The sequence below is a fragment of the Coenobita brevimanus genome, chromosome 2 (assembly GCF_032717465.1).
Source record: "Coenobita brevimanus isolate Jiangsu-jjx chromosome 2, ASM3271746v2, whole genome shotgun sequence".
Lineage (NCBI taxonomy): Eukaryota > Metazoa > Arthropoda > Malacostraca > Decapoda > Coenobitidae > Coenobita > Coenobita brevimanus.
In genome coordinates, this window is record NC_136955.1 from 36,133,886 (window position 1) to 36,158,489 (window position 24,604).

General features: G+C 41.7%; 1 non-coding gene across 1 annotated transcript; it reads left to right on the forward strand.

The window, feature by feature from the left end:
* Window positions 1–16,572: 16,572 nt before the first annotated feature.
* LOC145392668 (5S ribosomal RNA) lies at window positions 16,573–16,691 on the forward strand. The gene has a single exon (XR_013896057.1). It is a non-coding gene; the product is annotated as a 5S ribosomal RNA (ribosomal RNA).
* The last annotated feature ends 7,913 nt before the right edge of the window (window positions 16,692–24,604 follow it).

The following is a 24,604-nucleotide window of genomic DNA, read 5'->3' on the forward strand; positions in this document are numbered from 1 at the left end:
CCTCCTGTTGTTCTCAAGAACTGTGCTTCTGTGCTTACACCCTGCTTAGGCAAACTCTTTCACCTTTGTCTGTCAACTTGTACCTTTCCTTCTTGCTGGAAGTTTGCTCTCATTCAGCCAGTCCTAAAGAAGGGTGACCACTCCCAACCCTCCAACAATCGTCCAATTGCTTTAACGTCCTGTATTTCAAAAGTTTTCGAATCAATTCTTAATAGAAAAATTTTAAGGCATCTTTGCTATCACAACCTTCTTTCTGATCGTCAGTACGGGTTCCGTCAGGGATGCTCCACTGGCGATCTTCTCACCTTCCTTTCAGACTCCTGGTCATCCTCCTTTCGGGACTTTGGTGAAAGCTTTGCCATTGCACTTCACATCTCAAAGGTTTTTCGATCGACTCTAGCATAAATCTTTAATTTCCAAACTGCCCTCTTACGGTTTCCATCCTTCTATCTGTGCCTTCATTGCTAGCTTCCTTTCTGGTCGTTTTATAGCCGCTGTTGTAGACGGCCATCGTTCTTCTCCTAGATCTATTAACAGTGGTATTCCTCATGGCTCTGTCCTATCACCAATTCTCTTCCTTTTATTCATCAATGACCTTCTAAGCTGTACATCAAACCCCATCCACTCATACGCTGATGACTCCACCCTTCACCTTTCCATTCGGTTCCCACAACGCCCATCTCAGCAGTTACTTCAACAAACAAGGGATGAGACTATGGCACACCTAATGTCTGACTTGGCTCGTATCTTTGACTGAGGTAAAAATAATGTGGTTGTTTTTAATGCATCTAAGACTCAGTTCGTACACCTATCAACCCGACAAAATCTTCCACAGGTATACCCACTAATGTTTAATAACATTCAGCTTAATCCTGCATCATCCTTGAACATGCTTGGGGTTTCATTTACTCGGGACTTATCTTGGAAACATCATATTACATCTCTTGTAAAACCTGCTTCCAAGAGATTGGGTGTGCTAAGCCGACTCCGTTCTTTCTTTACCCCTGCACAATTATTGACTCTGTACAGGGGTTTTATCCGCCCCTGTGTGGAGTACAACTCTCATGTGTGGGGAGGCTCCCCACATACAGCTCTTCTCAATAGGGTGGAGTTAAAGGCTTTTTGTCTCATTAACTCTCCTCCTCTTACTGACTCCCTTCAACCTCTGTCTCTTCGCCGCACTGTTGCATCTTTATCTCTTTTCTATCACTACTTTAATGGTCACTGCTCCTCTGAACTGTCTGCATGCATTCCTCCACCTCTACGATGGGCGCGTAGCACCCGTCTAGCAGCAAACTCTCATCCCTTTTCTGTCCAACTCTCTAATGCAAGAGTTAAGCGTTACTCCCAGTCTTTCATTTATGCAACAGGCCAACTCTGGAACTGTCCCCTCTGTCTGTATTTCCTGCTGCCTATGATCTCCAGTCTTTCAAACGCAGTGTGTCCAGGCATCTCTAAATGATTGGATCTTGAATGTGGCTCTCTATTGTATTTTGTTTTTCTCTCGGTGGGAACTCTTTTGCAGCATCATGGCCTTTGGTTCCTTCTTCCTCGCATAAAAAAAAAAGGCCCATATGCACTCACAAATACCGACAAGTCACGTCCAAATTTCGCTTTCACCCACATCAGTCCCGATGACACCTCCTTCCATTTAGTCACACACTGCTGCTCTTTCGGGCTCACTAGCAAGGCCACTCCTTCTCTTGTTCTTCTTCTATCAAGACCTGACTTCCTTCCAGTCACACTTCCAGACTTAGAGTCACCTTTCCCTTTCATCTTTGTTTCACTTAAAGTTAACACATCCAACTTTCTTCTCACAAACATTTTCCCAGTCTCCTCCCTTTTAGTCTCAATCTTACTACATCCACGCACATTCATAGACCCAGTCATCTGGGATCGGGGATAACTCAATCCTCCTTCTCTTTCTATGTCGTGTCTCATTGCAGGAACTAAAAATACAAAGGAGGAGTTCCCTGGTCTCCACATTCCGTCCTTTTTTAATCGCATTTTAGGACACACCAGGAATTAGGTAGCAGAATTCTTCCTAATATAACATGACCGCAGACTGGTACCACCACCCTATAATGCTGCCACATTGTGTCCCCCGCCACTGGGGGAGGGAGGACAATCTGCATAGCAGAAATATATTTGTTTAGCTTGGTATGTTGTCTGATGAGAAATACAGACGGACAGGTAAAACTCCTATAGTGTCATGACGTCTGGTTTTAGTACTGCTAAGGCAGCCCCTCAAGTTTCATAGTATCCTTATTAGTTCATTCTTACAGTCACTTGCATATGATATTAGAAACGGTAAAATCATTTTTCAGTAATATTTTACGAAACTGTTAATGTTTTACTAGCTCTGAATAAGCATATACATCTTACTGGGAACGTCACGTGGTGAAAAGTTTGAAACAATCTCTATTATCCACTTACTATGATGACATCTTTAAAACGTCGTTTTATTATTTTGACAGATAATTACGTTCAGATTAAGAAACTCAAGCCACATTCAAATAGCTGTTGTTGATCATTTTACGTACAGTGGTTGGCTGTAAATCATCTGAGAATATCTCTTTAGGCTATTTTCTTTTTGGTATAGTAAGCTTTCTTGAATCTCTTTTTTATCAGATTATATCTGCATAAAGTATGTATCTATTCTCATCATTGACATTTAAAAATTTATCCATAATTTTATGAAAACAAGCATATAATCTTATCAAAGTCTCATTAGTTAGCCCCCCAAACCTCCTCGTTCTGAACCTGTCAGGGTGACCCGATGGCACTTTGATAGGGAAAACTGGGTTGGATTAGAAATTATCTTGCTGACATTCCATGGCAGTCTTTCTTCTCTAGTGATGCCAGTTCTACCCAGTCCCACATTTGCGACTTAATACTAGCTGGTATGGATTTATTCATACCAAATCAACAGTTCACTAAAACATCGAACTCCCCAAAATGGTTTGATAGCAACTGTGCCAGAGTAACAACCCAAAAGTCATTAGCATATAATTCTTACTTAAAATCAAAAACATCTGAAGCACTCTCTCAATTTAAAATTGCTAGAAACCATGCAAAAGCTGTAATAAATCTAGCAAAATCAAACTTTCTTCAAAATCAAGGATCAAAAGTCCCTAATGACAACAGCATATTCTGGTCAACGCACAGTTCTTTCAATTATAACTTTAACAAGTCATCATCCATTCCCCTGCTAAAATCTTCAGACGGCAACATTACAAATGACCCTCGTGGGAAAGTAGATATCTTTGTCAGTACATTTGCCAGAAATTCTACCATACAGGAAGCCAGCCAGAACGTCCCAGTACTAGAACTTGACCCTCCCGAAACTGTTCTACTTAAAATACAGACAAGGTACGCAAGATCCATCCTAGACGATTTACCTACCAACAAAGCTCCTGGCCCAGATGGAATTCCGCCAATTGTTTTGAAAAAGTGTTCCCCAGAACTTGCCTCTGTTCTTGCTAAATTATTCAGACTATGCATATGTACTTCTTCATTTCCTAATTCATGGAAAGAAGCCAATATCCACCCATTTCCAAAGAAAGGAAGTTCCTCTGACCCCTCTGATTATTGACCAATAGCTGTCACTTCTTCTCTCGGTAAGGTATTCGAAACTTTAATAAGCACATAGTTAAACATCTTGAATCCAACAACTTAATTAGTGATAGACAATACGGTTTTCGCCACGAAAGATCCACCATTAACATACTCAATCTCCTGATTCATACCATCCATCAATCAATCGACCTACAAGGAGAAACTCATGCAGTAGCCCTTGATGATTCTAGAGCTTTCGGCAGAGTATGGCGCCGTTCCCGGTTGTCTACACTCCCTTGCTATGGACTAAAGTCTTTTGTCCCTTTCATTTCCTCATATCTCAGTGACAGAAAAATAAGAATAAAAGTAGATGATATGTATTCCAATTTCCACTCAATTAACCCGCCGCATCCCGACGTTTTCTGGGCAGTGGTACGCCCCAGTCCCGACATTTTTGGACCCTTTTTGGGGGGGCTCAAACATCCGCTTTTGGTGAGAAACATCGAAAATTCATAGAGAAATCGCTCACCTGAGGTTTAAAATACTCGATCCAGGTAGGAGTACCTCCTTACCTTACAGGGTTTTCTATCAGGCTGGCTGCAAAGAAAACGAGTTCTATGGGAGGATAACTATTCTACACCACTCATAAATGGTATTTATTTATTTATTTGGTACGAATTTATATGTAGTATGAGAGTATATTGGTTTTCAAACGGTAATATAGGCATTATAAGCATTGTTTCACTCACTAACTCAACACCATTCCTGACATTTATTTGCCACATTACCTGATCATCATTTCTGACTGTTTCTTCCTCCAATGTTTGTCCTCCACATTGTCATCGATTGGGGAATCACTTTGGCCCTGAATTTCGTACCGTGGCATGACATGGCTCTACTGGCCAGGTCACTGATAACATGTGAATTGCTGAGAAAAGGTCATGCAGGGAGGGGGTAGGAGGTCATGCTGGGTAAGGCATTGTCCCTGCCTGGCATCTTGTAGAGGAAGGTGTCCCGTGTATATGTGCCAAAAATCACTCACGAAAATTGAAAATTGTGCAAATTAGGGACCTTGCAATGTTGCCGCATTAATTTACGTCTCCAGGATAAGAGTGCACATCATGTGAGGACGTGGATTCACGTCTCCGGGACGGGGCGGGTTAACGCTGGCATGCCGCAGGGATCAGTTCTTGTGCCAACTTTGTTCCTGGTTCATATTAATTATCCCTTATCTATCACCCATAATCCCATCCATTCATATGCAGATGACTCAACACTACATGGTTCATTCACACTCAGACCCCGATTTACAAAGTCTGATATCTCTAACTCTCAACTTAGTACAGCCATCTCCATAAATCAAGAGTTATCTACAATCAGTGAATTGGGACAAAACAACCTTGTCTCATTTAATGCTAGTAAAACTAAATATATACAATTTAATAATAGACAGGTTTTGCCAGATTCGTATATTACCTTCAATGGTACAAATATTCCCATCTCCAAAAGTATTGAATTTCTCGGTGTCTCACTCTTAACAATGCCCTCAGCTGGACCTTTCATGTCAGATGACTTGCTAAAACCGCCTCAAAGAAACTTGGATTATTGTATAGAGTCCGTAACTTCTTCACTGACGGGCAGTTAACTATAATTTATAAGAGCCATGTTAGCTCTCAGATTGAATACTGCTCGCCCTTGTGGAATGGATGTGGACAGGTTGCATTGAAACAACTAGACAAATTTCAGAAAAAAGCTGTTAGAATTATTAATAATCCTGCTATTACTAATAAACTACCTCCCCTACAAGTAAGAAGGAATGTTGCCTCCCTTGCATTATTTTACAGATATTTTTATAGCAAATGCTTAGACGAAGTTGCGTCCATGGTGCCACCTCTCCATGCCTTCCCTTGTGCTACATGGGCATCTGGTAGCGCTCATGACTGGAATGTCACTCAGCCATATTGCAGAATTTCTGCCTATCAGAAGTCTTTCATTCCCTGAACTGCATCTCTCTGGAACTCGCTTCCCCAGAGATGTTTCCTTCAAAACTTCAACCTAGAGCTGTTCAAGTCTAACTGTTACAGATACTTTATGAACAGAGGACACGAGTAATCTGGTGTATGGATTAGTGTTTTTATTTATTTATTTTTTCCTTCTTCTGTTCTGTTATTAATATATATATATATATATATATATATATATATATATATATATATATATATATATATATATATATATATATATATATATATATATATATATATATATATATATATATAATTCCATGGTATAACATTATTAAATAAATCGCCAGAGATGAAGTACTACAGAGACTTAAGAGAACATCTGAGCTGAGGAGAGTACATGAACTTTTCGACCAGTATTTTCCTGAAAGTATCGCATGTACGAGTACACCCGAAAGCACTAATTTCTCCTTCCCTCTTGTAGCAGGGATCACGGCCAGTGACGACTTGACAATTAAACACCTCACACCCACCGCGTCTACCCGACGCCCAGTGTAAACGTTGTTGGGTAGATGTGGTGATGTTACAGTGTGTCAGTGTTGTTTTTACTGACAGTCAGAACCAGTAGGATATTCATATAGAGGTATTTAATGTGTAATACTGTGCTGTTATCCATAATATAATTATATGGATATGAGAAAGACACGAAACTGAGGGGAGACCTACAATGTTTTATGTTATCGTCCATATACTGTCGTTCCGTCCTATATTATAATGTTACAAATAAGTATAGTAAACAACATCTGTTGAAAGATATGTCGTCACATCCATTCTTGCTCCCACCCCCAGCACCCTTCTCTCTGGGTTTCCGTCACCACGATACGCCTCTCTTGTCCCCCACACCCACCCTTTGTTTACCAACATTATCTAAAATAATTATGAAATGGACCATCACGTATTGATCATATTCATATTATCATACATCTCTGTATTAAGCATCAACAAGTCAGTAACATACAACACTTCGATACAGATGCCAACTATTTCATCTTGTAAGCTGTGCAAGTTGGACCTTGTTTTATAATGACATACGGTTGTTTGTCGTTAACTCAGGTTATGTGTGAATTTGGACGTCCATTAATTCATATTAATGTGGCAATATGAGTCTTATATTAAAAACACAAAAGGTTCATGTTCCTGTAATTACTGCATTAACTATACGAATCAGGGATCTTGCTCTGACGAACCACAAACTCTCTGCTTTAACGAAGATATTCCGACTTCTTGCCGCAACAGTGACACTGTCATTATGTATACGACTGAATGTGGGTCAGTCGTATACATAATGAGGTCAGTCCATTGCAAGGGAGTTTGGACAGCAGGGAATGGTGGCACACCCTGTCAAAAGCTTTAGAAATACCAAGGGTTAGTGTATGAGTTTCTCCATGTTGGTCAATTGACTAATGGACGGTATGAGTCAGGAGATGTTGTGTATCAACAGTGGGTCTTTTGTGACGAAAACCGTACTGTCTGTCAGTAACTGAGCTGTTGAATTCAAGATGTTTAACTAAGGTGTGTGCTTATTAATCAAAATCCGAAAACTTTTCCAAGAGAAGACGTGATTGCTATAATAATCAGAGGGGTCAAAGGAACATCCTCCCTCTGGAATTGGGTAGAAATTGGCTTATTTCCAAGAACCAGGGAGTGAAGAAGTATGTATACATAGTTTGAATAATTCAGCTAGAACAGGAGCGAGTTCTGGTGAACACTTTTGAAAAACAATTGGAGGAATTCCATCTGGACCTGGACAGCTGTTGGCTGGTAAACTGTCTAGGATGAATTTTACACATCTAGCCTGTATTTTATGTGGAGCAATTTTGGGAGAGTCGAGTTCTAGTACAAGGACGTTCTGGCTGACCTCATCAAAGTAGAATTACTGGCAAATGTATAGACCTTTTCCAGTGACGTCACAAATCACGTGATTTTGTTTACAAATCCATATTGGAATGCAAACTCCTCGCAGTAGCGGCTATCCAGACAGGGCTGTTAGAGATAGAACTCTCAGATATATGCAGAAATCTGGATCAACTCCACCAAGATATGTGCAGGAACAAGATAAAGCTGTTGGGGCTGGATCCTTACACCACATCTAGCGAGAAGTTCACCAGTTTCAACGATTGGGGACCGAAACCAGATCTCAGATATGGCGACCTATATCAGTATTTGGTGAACACCCTGTCAAAGTTCACCGGGGCATCCCTTAAGGTAAACAAACATGTCACATTGTACAGTACATGTGTAATATACCTAGCTGCAACTGATATACAGTCCACGTAAATTATCTTGGTAACCAATATATTTTTGATGTGGGGCCAAGGGGTAGGGACTGTATACACTGACTGTGAATCGAGTAGTTGTTGAATGAAATAGGTTACCCAGTGACGTAGTTGCTGCCCCCTCTCTAGAAAGTTTCAGGCATAGGCTACATATGTATATGGCAGGTATAGGTTGAATACAAAATTTGTCATTCTTGTGGTCACACTTCTATGAGAGTTACGTGGTATGGGCCTGCATGGGCTATTTTAGGCAGGGAAAATAAGTCACACTTTTGTGGGAGCTGTGTAGCATGAGTCTATTGGCCAATTGCAGTTATTCACTCTTCTTCATCTTCTAGTTAGGTCCTAGGTTAAATTAGGTTAGGTGGAATGATGAGGTGAAACGAGCTGTGGAACAAAAGAAGAAGGCATATGGTGAATGGTTGGCGAGTAGAGGTAGGGGAGAAGATGAGAGAGAGAAGAGAGAGGTATATGTGAGCAGGAGAAGGGAGGTTAAGAGACTGGTGAAGGAGAGTAAGAAGAAAGTGGATGAAGAGTTTGGGAGGAATCTGAGTGTGAAATGGAGGGAGAGTAAGAAATTGTTTTGGAAGGAGGTAAAGAAAGTAAGGCAGTGTGAAAGGGGAATTAGTAGGGGAGTGAAAGATAGGAATAATAGATTGTTGGTGGAGAAGAGAGAGAAATTGAGGAGATGGAAGGAGCACTTTGAGGATTTGTTGAATGTAGAGAGTGAGAGCAGTGTGAGTGTAAGTGGTTGGGGAATGGCTGGGAGAAGAAGAGATGAGAGTAGGGAGGAAGAGATCAGTAGGGCGTAAGTAGTGGAAGCAATGAAGAAGATCAAGATGGGAAAGGCCCCAGGAATTGATAGGGAGTGTGTGGTGAAATGCTGAGGTATGGGGGTGAGATTGTTGTGAAATGGATATGGAAGTTGTGTAGTTGAAGAGGTAAGGTTTCAGAGGACTGGAAATCAAGTATAATTGTTCCTTTGTACAAAGGAAAAGGGGAGAGAGAAGTATGTGGCAACCATAGGGGTATTTGTCTTCTTAGTGTGACTGGTAAAATATATGGTAGAATACTCATTGATAGGGTTAGGCATATGACAGAGGAGCTAGTTGGAGAAGAACAGGGGGGATTTAGGAAGGGAAAAGGGTGTGTAGATCAGATATTTGTTCTAAGATGTTTAGTGGAGAAGTATCTAGAGAAGGGAAGGAAAGTGTATGCTGCCTTCATGGACTTGGAGAAAGCTTATGACAGAATAGATAGGCAAGGTATGTGGAAGGTATTAAGAATATATGGAGTGGAGGGGAAATTGTTGAGTGCTGTGAAGAGTATGTACGAGGGAGCTAGGGCTACGGTGCGAGTGGATGGTGAGCTGAGTGAGTTCTTTGATCTCAATGTGGGACTGAAACAGGGGTGTGTAATGACTCCATGGCTGTTTAATATATATATGGATGGGGTTGTAAAGGAGGTACAAGGTAGGGCAGTGGATGTGGGGGTGACCCTAATGAATGAGGGTGAGATTTGGAAGCTTCCGGTGTTGCTGTTTGCTGATGATACAGTATTGTTGGGTGAAGATGAATGGGAGTTGCAAGGTTTGGTGAATGAATTTGGGACAGTGTGTAGGAGGAGGAAGCTGAAAGTTAATGTAAACAAAAGTAAAGTTATGGTGTTTGAGAGGAATGAAGTCACAGAGTGTGCAGTGAGGTTGGATGGTGAGGATATGGAGAATGTGAGTGCATTCAAGTACTTGGGTAGTGTGATGAGTAAGGATGGAACTTTGGGGGATGAAGTACGTGAAAGGGTACAGCAGGGAAGGAAGGTTGTTGGTACACTGAAAGCAGTGATGAGAAATAGGGAGGTGAGTATGGAAGTTAAGAAGTCACTGCATGATGGTATTGTGATCCCTACCCTGACGTATGGAAGCGAGGCGTGGACATTGCAAGAGGGGAACAAGTCAAGAGTGAGAGCAGTGGAAATGAGTTACTTGAGAGGAGCATGTGGAGTGACGTGGAGGGACAGATTGACGAATGAAGAAGTGAAGGAACGTTGTGGGGTAGATGTGGATGTGGTTGAGAAGATTAGGAGAAATACACTGAGGTGGTTTGGACATGTGGAGAGAATGGAGAATGAAAGACTGACTAAGAGGGTGTATGTAGGTGAGGTGGAGGGAGGGAGAGGGAGGGGTAGACCGAGGATGAGGTGGAGGGATGGAGTTGAGAGGTATATGAGGGGGGGGGGGTGAGTTGGGGGGAGGGGAGTCAAATGGTGGGTGACAGAGTGACTTGGAGGCGTTTTGTCTGCGGCCACCCTTTGCGGGATTAGGGCGTCGGGCTATAGATAGATAGATAGATGGGTTGGTTAGGTTAGCTTGGTTTGGTGTAAAAGTAAAAAAAAAAAAGTAATTTCCGACAAAAATGAATATTAGATTCAAATTAATCACACTATAAAACAATGAAAAATGAAAATTTTAAGCTTCAGTGTGAGTTACGTGTAATTCTGGAAATTTGCCAAAAATTTACTTGTTTTGGAAATTTCAACAATTACAGGCCTAGATACAAACACACAGCCTATATATATGTTTAAAATAGTTTAACATAATATGCATAATTGACGGTATATGTCAAAACTGTCAAGGTAACTTTTACATTGCAACGGAAACATAACATCGGCATATATTTAAATTAAGGTCATTGTCTTTCATGCTGATGAATACCACAACATAGAACTTAAAGACTTCAGCAATATAATTTTAATTATTTTACATTTCACATTAACAAGAAAGTCATAGTACATACCCAGTAAAAGATAAAGGCTGTTGATATAAGTATGCTACAGTATTTATCCTCTCATTTGTGATTAAGAGTATTTTTGTACTCTGTGAAAAAATGTATATTTAACTGGAGCATGTATTGGCACTTTGGCTTTCAGTGGAGCAATAAATCTGAAAATTATACATAGCAGTACTAGTAATTATGCTTTAGTTGTAACTGAAACATAGTTTAGCATACAGACTCACAGTGATATATTACAGTTTTACACTGAAGCGTTCAATAGTGTTCTGTACTGCACTGCTATTAAAGTGATCCACCATGACACAATTATCATTTTCAAATGAATCACACTGAAAAAACATTGAAAAAATAAAAATTTACGTTTTAACCTAACCTAACCTAACCCAATCTTACCTAACCTTACCTAACTTAACCTAACCTTCTGTATGAACTAACCTGTAATTTAGTCAGTTTTACTTATGCATTTAACATTCTTGATCATCACTGCTATGGAGAATATAGATTATGTCCTATTTCATTTGGGTGAAAATATGGAATAATACCAAAATAAGGCCTGTGGTATGGACCCTCCCCCTCTTTTCCCACACACACACATGGCCATGTGGGTCCTGTACTCTGTGACATTAACATAATCAGGATATTCCATTGCATCTGCAGCTGTAAAGAATGATAAAATATGCCCGTATCTACTCAGAAATCATCGGCTCACTTGATATGAAATACTTGCTACAGAGCTGGGTGTAGGCCGTCTGATGCCAGTTCTCCCCCGTCAAGGGACCGATCAACTTATGTCGCCTTTCCTCATTGTAAATTGGTAGAAGAGTATCCCACTTCCAGTTTTCTACCTTGTCTTACAGCCAAAGGCACGATAGTGGAATACCATTGTGGGATCTGCAATTCTTTCTCTCTAGTCTGTCTATCTATCTATTGCCAGACGCCTCAATCCCGTTTGGGGTGGCCACAAACAAATCGCCTCCACGTCGCCGTCCCCAGCCATTTCACTGCCCTGCTCCCAACTCACACACCCCCTTTCTCATATACCTCTCCACCCCATCGTTCCATCTCATCCTCGGCCTCCCCCTCCCTCTTCCCCCCTCCACCTCACTCACATACACTCTCTTCGTCAGCCTCTCACCCTCCATCCTCTCCACATGGCCAAACCACCTCAGTGTGTTCCTCATAACGCTAGACTTCCGATAATATGCCGTCCAACGTGGCGTCGTAAACAAAAGTCACGTGACTCGTGACGCCACATGGAAAAGATCTGTTGGCAAGGATGTTTGCTTTACTACGCAGGTCATTTGTAATGTCACCATCTGAAGATTTTAGTGGGGAATGGGTGATGATTTGTTAAAGTTATTATTGAAAGAACTGAGAACTGACTAGATTATCCTATTGTCATTAGGATTGTTTAATAATTTTTAAGCTTGTTTGTGAAGATAGTTTGATTTAATGACATTTATTGCTGCTTTTGCATGGTTTCTAGTAATTTTGATTTGACTAAGTGATTCAAATGTGTTTAATATTAAGTAAGAGCTATATGCTATTGACTTTTGGTTCGTTCCTTTGGCACAGTTACCATCAAGCCATTTTGGGGAGAGTGATCTCTTAGTGAACTGTTGATTTGGTATGAACAATTCCATACCAGCTTGTATTAAGTCATTAATGTGGGACTGGGTTGAATTGATGTCACTGGAGAAGAAAGACTGTCAAGGAACATGATTAAGATAATTTCTGAATCCATCCCAGTCTGCCCTATCAAAATGCCATCTGGTCACCCTAACAGGTTAAGAACAGGGAGGTTTGGGGGAGCTGACTGATAAAGCTTTGATGAGATTGTGGTCGGAGGATCCAAGTGGTGACAGTACGGTAATTCTAACCTGTATTCATCTGGATTATTTGGCAGGAATATATCAATGATATAGGCATTATGTTCAATATTATCCTGTATTCTGGTTGGTTGTTTTATCGACTGCGTGGGATTAAACTAGTTTAGAATTTCTTGAATTATATAAGGATGTAATGTTCCGCGCTAGTAATTAAGGATTTTTTTTTTCTTTTTTTTTTGTCGATAGAAAACTTGACATGTTGCTGATTGATTTAGAGACTTGCATGAATTGATGATGAGTGGCAGGTTACCTAGTGATGAAGTCAACGAGCTAAGACGTGGGTAATAATATATATATATATATTGTTGTCGATGATGACATTGCCACTGTCGTCGTTGATGATGATTCCGGTGTACTGGCTTATTTCAATGTGCATATCAAGCGAGAGAAAGAAGAAAATAATAGTTAACTATAAACTAGAGAGAGACATTGTTCAACTTGTTATTCGTACATCAGTCAGGCAAATATTATCTTCCAGCAGTATATGACAGACATTTCAAGTGAGTGAAGCCTACCCAAGGAAAAAAAAAAAAAAGCATACTGTCTCACTTCAACAATTTACTTTGTAAAGCCGATTTAGTTGCAATGAGAGGGTAAGAAGCTGGTGGAGAATAAGCTAATGCAGAAATACAAAGCAGGTGTGTCTAAAAACGTCCTTTGGTTTAATAATCCGAAACTCCACTCTAAGTTATAACAATGTTCTGTGTAAACCTGTTAGGAGCATCAGCCATTTCAAGCCTATTGGCTTAAGACGTTCACTGCATCCTTGCTTTCGAGGACTGTGGTAGCCTCTCCTCGGATTCCTACACTTGATAAGAGTTAGCATGGCGTTGGTTGTGATCGCCTATGGAAACGATATTAGAGTGGAAATTAAAGATCACCGAAACACGAGCAAATAATGAGGAGAAAGATCGAATTATCAGGAAAGCAAGATGGACACTGTGGTATATAGACAGACAGAGATGGAAAAGTAAACTGATATACTGTATGGGGAGACAGACAGACAAAAAGACATCAACAGCGACATTAACCCGCCCCATCCCGATCACTTTTCCACCACTGACTCCCCCCAATCCCGACCATTTTAGGAAAATTTTTTTTTTGGCTCAAACCTTCGCTTTTGGTGAGAAACATCGAAAATTCATAGAGAAATCGCTCACCTGCGGTTTAAAATACTAATTACAAGTAGGAGTACCTCCTTACCTTACAGAGTTTTCTATCAGGGTGGCACCAAAGAAAACGAGTTCTATGGGAGGATAACTATTTCACACCACTCATAAACGATATTTATTTATTTACTTGGTACGAATTTATATGTAGTACAAGAGTATAATGGTTTTCAAGCAGTAATATAGGCATTATAAGCATTGTTTCACTCACTAATACCTGACCTATTTTTGCCACATTACCTGATCATCATTTCTAACTGTTTCTTCCTCTAATGCTATGTAAAGTTTGTCCTCCACATTGTCTTTGATTGGGGAATCACTCTGGCCCTGAATTTCGTACCATGGCTTGACATGGCTATACTGGCCAGGTCACTGATAACAGGTGAATTGCTGAGGCAATGGCATGCAGGGGGGGTGAGGTCATGCTGGGTAGGGCATTGTCCCTGCCTGGCATCTTGTTGAGGAAGGTGTCACGTGTATACGTACCAAAAATGACTCGCGAAAATTGAAAATTGTGCAAATTAGGGACCTTGCAATTTTTTCGCGTTTATGTACGTCGACGGGATTGGCAGTGACAAAACGTGTGGACGTTAAAGAACGTTGACAGGATGCCGCAGGTTAAGACAAGACAGAAGGATAAATGTGCAAACAGTTACACAGATTATTGATCACTGGATATGGATTGTGTGAGGACGGGGCAGAGTTAATTGCTAGGGTGAATGTGAGGGAGGATCAATGTCTTAAGATAATTACTGCTGAGAGAGAGAGAGAGAGAGTGATCCTCAGGTGGCATGGTTGCTGCAGTATTTAAAAAGAAAATATATTTAAGCAAAAAACAAAAAATCACTAAGAATCTATCTATCTATATACCTAGGCTGCTTCCCCCAAGGAAAGGGAGGTAGCCAAGACAGGATGACTCACTCATCCATTTACTCATCCACACACACACACACACACACACACACACACACACACTTACTCGTATCTCGTATCTTAGCCTCTAAGGGCAGAAGGGACCGCTCCTCATCACACCACATGGCACGAGGATTAACTGCCCAGTGCAATCCAGTGACATCAGCAGCAGGGCCCGACAGCAGAGCTGGTTTACCCCTGCCGCATCATAATGGCCCCATCCCCTTCCCCACACCTGACATGATCAGCTGATCAGACCAGATTGGGGAGGACATCCCGTTGGGGCCGCGTCACCATTAATGTATTCACAATTTCTCTCCGTTTATCCCTTTCATATGCAGTCACTCTTTCTTACTCTACAGACATCCCTCTCGCATCTATTCCTCTCTTCACATTGTCCATCCGTCCTGTTCGTGGTCTTCCTTTCAGCCTTACATGTCTCACATCAGATCCAATTAGCTTTTTCACCAGTCGCTCTTCATCCATTCTCTCCATATGCCCAAACCATCACAACACTCTCTGCTCAACTTGATCAGCCATTTCTCGCATGACTCCAGTTCCCCTTCGCACTTCATCATTTCTCACACGATCCATACGCGTCACTCCATACATACTCCTCAGACACCTCATATCGATTACAATCAATCTCTTCCTCTCTGCTACACCCATATTCCATGTTTCAGCCCCGTAGAATGCAGTCGGTACCACTACACCCTCATACCGACATCTCTTTACATCCATTCCAAGCAAAGACATCTAAAGACTTTTTTCATTCCTCCCAGCACCTTTGCTACTGCATTCATGCCAAACTTCACCTCGACATCTATTCTTCCATCAACAGCAACATGTGACCCTAAATACTCAATCCCCCATCCCTGTCTATGCCTTGTCTCACTGTAGGAACTAAAAAAGACAAAGAAGTTCCCTAGTCCCCTCACCCCATCCCTTTTGGTTGCATTTAACGATACGCAGGGAATCAAGTGGCGGAATTCTTCCTAACATATCCTGGACGCAGAGTGGTAGCACCAACCCATATTGTGGTCATATTGTGTACCCTTTGCCACAGGCCCGGGGCGGGGGCGGGGGACACAATCTGCCTACAAATAATGTAATAGTTTAGCTTGGTATCTAGTTTGCCGAGAAACACAGGCTGACCTGTAAAACTCCTTCACTGTCATGACATCATTTTTTAGTACTGTAAAGGCAGCCCCTTCAGTTTTATAATGTCCTTAGTACTTCATTCTTACAATTTCATACCTATGATGTTAGAACGGCATTACCCTATATTAATAATAACTTATATTTTGTAGTTGTATTCATATTTTACAGAATGTCATCATGTATACGACTGAATGTGGGTCAGTCGTATATACGGCACTGTGTCACTGTTGTGACAATAGGTAGGGATATTTTCGTTAAAGCAGGGAGTTTGTGGTTCGTCAGAGCCTATTCCGGATTCGTTTTGAGAGGAACGTAAGCCTCATGTGTTTATAATGTAAAGCTTAAATTGTCACGTTAATATGAATTAATGGACATCCAAAACCACGCATAACTTGTGTTAACGATAAACAACCGTATGTCCCTGTAACACAAGCTCCAGCTTACAGTGCAGATGCAACATCACAGCTTAAAAAAGGATGAAATAGATGGTAGGTATACCGAAGTATTGTATGTTATAGATTTGTTGGTGGTTAATAACGAGGTATATGATAGTTTAGGTACGATAAATACCTGACGGATAATTTCATCATTATCTTAGTGTTTGTTGGTTAATAAAGGGTGGGTGTAGGCGGCGAGAGGTTAAGAGAGGCGTATGGTGGAGACAGGAACCCAGAGAGAGAGGTGGTGGAGGTGGGAGAGCGAAGGGATGTGAAAAGCCATCAAATCTTTCAACAGATGTTGTTTACTTGTATCATTATAATATAGGACATGAATATATAGACAGTAACACATAATACAACGGCCATACCAAGTTGAGTACACCGCTTCCCGTCCGATCAGCGAAGTTAAGCAACGTTGGGTCTGGTTAGTACTTGGATGGGTGACCGCCTGGGAACACCAGATGCTGTTGGCATCCCTACGTGTCAAGTGGGGTTGGTGGAGGATTAGTGCCCCTCCCTGTAAAACAATTAACTCTAAGCCGTTGGCCACCCCGTTTGGGATACATGGCGTCTGGCAATGAATGAAAAAAATGAACATTGTAGGTCTTTCACATTCATGCCTTTCTCATATCCATACAATTATGTTACGGATAAGAGCACAATATTACACATTAAATGCCTTTATATAACTACCCCTACTGGTTCTGATTTTCCATGAAAACAGTATTGACACATTGTAACATCACTAGCTTCGGCCGTTCCACAGCAATGCAACAACATTTACACTGGGATTGGGGCAGTGGTGGAGGGTGTGGGGTGTTCGATTACCCGGTCGTAACTGGCTGCGACTTTGGCTACTAGGGGGAGGAGAAATAAGTGCTTTCGGGTGTACAAGTAGGTATATATGAAGGATTATTTGGGTAATGCAAGAGGGGTTCACCGTCCACTGAAATCTAGGTGAAGAAAAGAGGGCCACGATAACGAAGTAGTTGATGAGATGACTGTAGAAATGTGTGAAGAATCAGCATATGGATGAAGCTAGGTGTGAGGGAGGATGAGAATGTGAGGGAGGGTGGGTGCAGGTGGCAGGAGGAGGTATTGTTGGGTGTGTCATGTGAGAGGCAGGGAAGCTGGGAATCTTATTGGGCCATGGAAATTGCTTGATATAATATGTTTGAGAAAATATCATATTGTAATACAAGACTGTCAGGTGAGAAAATATCATATTGTAATACAAGACTGTCAGGAAGTATTGTTAGGAATGGTTGCACTGCTTCTTTACAGCTTCGTTGTCTTATTTTTCATCATTGGAGGAAATAATGATACTGACTACCGCTGCTGTGGAGTCACGTGTGCGTGAATTTGTTGTTGCGTATCAGTACAATTTATCTGCGCTAGTGCTGCTGCAGTGTCATGGTGATGTAGTGTTTTTTTTTTTTTTTTTAGCAGAACAGAGGAAAGCAAAGGAAATTAATAAAAAGAAGTGTTGTCAGTCACAACAAACCTCGCCCGACAGCAGTTATATTATGGCTATTAATTACTGACTCGTTTTTGCCCTTTAACATCAGTGCATAATTAAAGTCTTTGGTAATGGCGCAAATGTTTTCAAGTTACGCCCTCTGAAAATCAGTGACCTTGCATTTGACCTCCCAAGGTCACTCAAGGTCAAAGGTCATGCTGCCAAATGAAAACCCATATGAGACTTCCTATATCTTGGAAATAGTAAATATCTCTTCAACAAGTTTTGAGTTAAAGCCCCCTGAATATGCTTGACCTTGACTTTGACCTTTCAAGGTCACTTACAGTCAAAGGTCAAAGTACCAATTAAAAACCCATATGGGATTTTCTATATGCTGAGAATAGTAAATATCGCAATCTTCAACCAGTTTCGAGTTATCATCATGGTCATCATCATCATCATCAGCCATAACTAGTCCACTGCTGAACAAAGGCCTCCCCCAACCTTTTCCACGAATTCCTTGACTGAGCCAATCTTTGGCACGTTTTCCCTGCAAATTTCTCTATCTCATCTCACCATCTCATGTCTGGCCTTTTTCTGCTACGCTTACCATCTCTTGGTGTCCAGTCAGTATAGCCCCCTGCATATCCGTGACCTTGAGTTTGACCATTCAGGGTCATTCATGGTCAAAGGTCTTAGTGCCAAATGAAAACCCATATTACACCTTTCTGTATGTTCCTAATGGTAAATATCTCTATCTTCAACCTTTTTCAAGTTGTAGCCCTCTGAAACTCCGTGACCTTGATTTTGACCTTTCAGGTTCTTCAGTTACCTCCAAAATTTCATCAGTCTCTTTAGGGATCAGTGCCCACATGTCTTGGAAAGTTTCACGTAATTTCATGGTGTCATTTTCCCGCAATGTTGCTAATAAACAAACAAACTCTACCAAAAACAATACCTCGTCAGACTTCGCCCGGGCGAGGTAAAAAATAAACCATACACCAGACTACAGGTGTCCTCCATTCATAAAAAATCTGTAACAGTTGGGCTTGAACAGCCGAAGGTTAAAATTTGGGGGGAAACCACTCTGTGGAAGCGAGTTCCAAAGAGATGCAGTTCTGGGAATATAATAATTTTGATAGGCAGAAGTTCTGCAATATGGCAGTATGACAGTCCAGTCACGAGCGTTACCACATGCCCATGTAGCGCGGGGAAAGCATCGAGAGGTGGCACAATGGATCCGACTTCGTCTGAGCATTTTGCCATAAAGGTATCTTTAAAATAAAGCAAGGGAGGCAACATTACATCTTACTTGTAGGGAAGGTAGTTCATTTGTAATAGCAGGATTATTTAGTATTCTAACAGCTTTATTCTTTATTATGTCTAGTCGTTTAAGTGCAACCTCTCCACATCCATTCCACAAGGGTGAGCAATAGTCCAGCTGAATGCACACATGACTCCTATGAAATATAGTTAAATGCTCGTCAGGGAAGAAGATATCTTTCTATCTATCTATCTGGCTATCTATTGACAGACGCCTTAATCCCGTGAGGCATGGCCACAAACAAGTCGCTTTCATGTCGCCCTGTCCCTCTTAATTTCACTGCCCTTCTCCCAGCTCACATCCCCCTCTCTCATATACTTATCCACTCCATCCCCCAGTCTCATCCTTGGCCTCTCCCTCCCTACCCCCCCACCACCTCACTCATATACACTCTCCTCGTCAGTCTCTCGCTCTCCATCCTCTCAACATGGCCAAACCACCTCAGTGTGTTTCTCTTAACGCTTTCTATCACATTCACATCCACATCACAAAGCTCCTTCTCTTCCTCATTTGTCAATCTGTCTCTCCATGTGACTCCACATGCTTCTCTCAAATAACTCATTTCCACTGCTCTCACTCTTCACTTGTATACCCCCAACAAGGTCAAAGCTTCACTTTCATACGTCAGAGTTGGTATCACAATTGTCATGCAGTAAATATTTCACTTCCATGCTCACTTCTATCTTTCTTATCACTGCTTTCAAAGAACCAGCAACCTTTCTTCCTTGTTGTACCCTTTCAAGCACTTCACCCTCTAAACTTCCATCCTCATTCATCACACTACCTAAGTTCTTAAACGTACTCACATTTTCCATTTCCTTCTCATCCAACCTCACTGTACATTCACTGACTTCATTTCTCTCGAAGACCACAGCTTTAGTCTTCCCTTCATTAACCTTCAGATTCCGTTTCTTACACACTCTCCTAAACTCATTCAAGAAGCCTTGCAGCTCCCCTTCGTATTTACAACACGGTATCATCTGCAAACAACAGTACAGGGAGTTTCCACACACTGCCCTCTCTCATTAGGGCCACTCTAACATCCACTTCACTACCTTGTATCTTTTATAACACCACTCGTATACGGACTGAACAATCAAGGAAACGTGTCACATCTCTCCTTCAATCCAACCTTCAAAGAGAAAAATTCTCTCAGTTCACTATCCACACACACTGCACCCTTAGCACCCTCATGGTACTCTTCACTGTATTAAAAAAAACTTCCCATTTACCCTATATTCTTTATACTTTCCACAATCATTGTCTATCCACCCTGTCATATGCTTTCTCCAAATCCATGAAGGCTGCACATAACTTCTTTCCCTTCTCTAGAAACTTTTCTACTAAAGACCTAAGAATGAATATCTGAGCTACACAACCTCTTCCCTTCCTAAAACCTCCCTGTTCTTCTCCAACTAATTCCTCTGTATTTTCCCCTAACTGTGTCAATAAGTATCCTACCATATAATTTTCCTGTTACACTAAGAAGACAAATGCCCCTGTGATTACGACACACTTCTTTTTCCCCTTTTTCTTTGTGCAAGGAAATTATTATACCTAACTTCCAATCCTCCGGGACTTTACCTTCCTCCCAGGCCAATCTGCACATCTTCCACATCCAGTCTTCTACTGTCTATCCCTCATGCTTCAGCGTTTCACCACACACTCCATCAATTCCTGGGGCTTTCCCCTTTTTGACTTTCTTCATTGCTTCCACAACTTCCATCTTACTGATTTCTTCCTCCATTTTCACAGCCGTCCTTCTCGCAACCATTCCCCAGCCACTAATACTTGCATTACTTTCGTTATGTTTGTTCAACAATTCCTTCAATGTTCTCTCCATCTGCTCACGTTTTCTCCTTTCTCCATCAGCAATCTACCACATATATCTTTTACATCAAGACTAACTACTTTAACACCCTGTCTAACTCTTTGCCTCTTTCCAGAAAATTTTCTTACATTCCCTCCACTTTACACTCAGATTCCTTCCAAATTCCTCATCCACTCCCTTCTTACTCTCTCTTACCAATCTTTTCACCTCTCTCTTCCATCTCTCATCTCCCTCCACACCCCTGTTATGGAGTCATTATCATAGTACAACTTTCTTTGATGTGGTTATAGCAAGTGATCTAATATGAGAAGTCAAGCAGAGGGCATTATTCAATGAAACACTGAGAATTTCAATACTCTTAGAGGTCGGGATATTAATATCATTGAAGATAATATTAGGAATCAGGCAGTATCTGTCTATTAGGAAATAATATACATTAGATCGGCTCGAAAAAATCCAACTTGTGAATTTTAAATTGTAATGTCAAAGAAAAGTTGATCAATAATGAAAGCATCATGCATGCAAAACCTTGGTGTAACTTACGTTCATATAAAGGTGACTCCTGCCTCATCAATATATTGCTATTAGCTGAATATGGCGCGTCATTGCCGTCGGAGCAATCTTCTAGGTCAGACCTTGTATTTCGTGTGTGTGTGTGTGTGTGTGTGTGTGTGTGTGTGTGTGTGTTGATAGAGGAAGGGCAAGAGAAGGTGTGCCCTTGTTAATGAGTCCGGAAGTACAGCAGTGTGTGACTGAATGGAAGGAGGTGTCATCGAGACTGATGTGGGTGAAAGCGAAATTTGAACGTGAGTTGTGGGTGTTTTTGAGTCCATATGGGCCTGGTAGTGAAAGGGATGAGGAAGAGAGGGAGTCCTTCTGGAATGATGTTGATGAGTGTCTGCAGAGTTTTGGAGCGAATGTGAATGTGGTAATGATGGGAGATCTGAATGCTAGAGTGGAGAATGTAGCATTTGAAGGTTTAATTGGTATGCATGGTGTGCCTGGAAGAAATGAAAATGGGGAACGAATGATAGGGATGTCCGTTGAGCGAGAGATGGTAATTGGAAATACGCTGTTTGAGAAGAAAGATATTTATAAGTATACATGGGTGAGACAGGAGGGTGGAAGGGTTGTTGATAGAGCTTTGATGGACTATGTGGCTGTGTCCAGGAATGTAATAGGAAGATTGCTGAATGTGAGAGTGTAGAGAGGGGAGGGTGGAAGTATGTCTGACCACTACCTGGTGGAGGGAAAGTTAAGAGTAGGTAAGAGATGGGTGAGAGCTAGGAGGGTTAGGTGTGGCAGGGAGGTTTTGAAAGTGAGTGAGTTGGATAAAAGAGAGAAAAAGATAGAGTATCAGGAGAAACTGAAAGATTAGTGGAACGCAGTGAAAGATCAGGAAAATGGCAGTATGGAGGAGGAATGGCAGTCGTTTAAGACTGCTGTGGTGGGGCATGCGAAAGAGGTGTGTGGTGTGAGATGTGTGTGGCGGTGTAAGAAAAGGAAGTGAATGGTGGTGTGAGGAAGTAAGTATGGCTGTGGTTAAGAAGAGACGTGCATATGAAGTGTGGCTGCAGAGGAAGGATGAGGTGTCATATGAGAGGTAAAAGGAAAAGAGGAATAGGGCGAGAAGGGCTGTGCGTGATGCTAAAGTGGCAGCAGATGAGAGGTGCGGTAGGTGGCTGACTGAGATTTTTCAACAGAATCAGAAAATGTTCTGGAAGGAGGTGAAAAGGGTGCGAAAGGGAGAGTCTGGGAAGGAAGAGCGAGAAAAAGCAGAGGATGAAAGGATGTTAAATGAAATGGATGCAGTAAGGAAGAAATGGGCAGAGTATTTTGAAAGATTGTTAAATGTAGAGGAGGAAACGGTGGCTGAGATTGTGGTGGATGGAAGGGTGAAAGGAATAAATGTGTTGGGCGAGTTGAATGATTCTTTGATCACGAAGGAGGAAGTGGAGAAGGCAGTAAAGGAGATGAAAACAGGGAAAGCTGCAGGTATGGATGGGTGTGCTGTGGAATGCATGAAGGGTGGTGGAGTGACTATTATTGACTGGCAAGTAAGATTGTTGAATGTGTGTTTTGTGAAAGGTATGGTGCCAATTCACTGTTCAAGTGCTTGCGTGGTCCCGTTGTATAAAGGCAGGGGTGATAAGTATGAATGTACTAGCTTTAGGGGTATAAGTCTCTTGAGTGTTAATTATGAGAGTTAGAGAGGGTACAGACCGAGTGATTGGTGATGAGCAGTGTCGCTTTAGGAGAGGGAGAGGATGCGTGGATCAGGTGTTTGCTGTGAGACAAGTGTGTGAAAAGTATTTACAGAAAGGTAAGGGTGTGGTTGGGCATGAATGGATTTAGAGAAAGCGTATGATAGAAATGATAGGGAGGCTTTGTGGACTGTTTTAAGATTGTATGGACTTGATGGTAGGTTACTAAAAGGGGTGAAGAGTTTTTATGTAAATAGTAGAGCGTGTGTAAGAGTGGGAAATGCTGTGAGTGACTGGTTTCCTGTGAGAGTGGGGCTGCAACAGGGATGTGTGATGTCGCCTTGGTTGTTTAATATTTATATGGATGGTGTTGTAAGGGAGGTGAATGCAAAGAGTTTTAGGTGGAGGTCTAAGTCTGTTGAATGTTGATGGTGGACAGTGGAATCTGAAGCAGCTGCTGTTTGCAGATGATACTGCACTGGTGGCTGATTCAGAGGAGAGATTGAGACAGTTGGTAGAAGAGTTTGGAAGGGTGTGTGAAAGGAGGAAATTTAATGTAAATGAGAATATGAGTAAAGTGATGAAGTGTATGAGGTTGGTAGATGGTAGGGGGATGAATATAGCTCTGAATGGTGAGTTGCTTGAGGAGGTAGAGTGTTTTAAATATTTAGGGTCACATGTTGCTGTGGATGGAAGAAGAGATGCAGAAGTGAAGTTTTGAATGAATGAAGTAGGAAAGGTGCTGGGAGGAATGAAAAAAGTGTTTAGATGTCTTTTGCTTAGAATGGATGTAAAGAGAAGGCTGTATGAGGGTGTTGTGGTACCGACTGCGTTATATGGGGCTGAAACATGGAATATGAGTGTAGCAGAGAGGAAAAGTTTGAATGCAATGGAGATGAGGTGTCTGAGGAGTATGTTTGGGGTGACGCGTATGGATCGAGTGAGAAATGATGAAGTGCGAAGGAGAAGTGGAGTTGTTCGGCAGATGGCTGATGGAGTTGAGCAGAGGGTGTTGCGATGGTTTGGGCATATGGAGAGAATGGATAATGAGCGATTGATGAAAAAGATAACTAGATCTGACGTGAGAGGTGTAAGGCTGAGAGGGAGACCACGAATAGGATGGATGAACAGTGTGAAGAGAGCGCTGGATGTGAGAGGGATGTCTGTTGAGCAAGGAAGAGTGGCTGTGCGTGACAGAAATAAATGGAGCGAAATTGTGAATGAATTAATGATGATGCAGCCCTAAGGGGATATTCTTCCACATTTCGTCTGATCAGCTAGTCAGGTCAGGTGAGGGTAAGGGGATGGGTCTATTATGATGTGGCAGGGGTAAACTAGCTCTGCTGTTGGGCCCTGCTGCGGATGTCACTGATTGCACTATGCAGTTGACCCTTGTGCGGTGTGGTGCGGTGAAGATCTGTCCCTTCTCCCCTGTGGGGCTAAGATGCGAATGAATGTGTTTGAGTGGATGAGTAAATGGGGAGTGTGTCGTCCTGTCTTGGCTATCTCCCTTTCCTTGGGAGAGGCAGCCTAGGCATATGGGTAGATAGATAGTGTGTGTGTGTGTG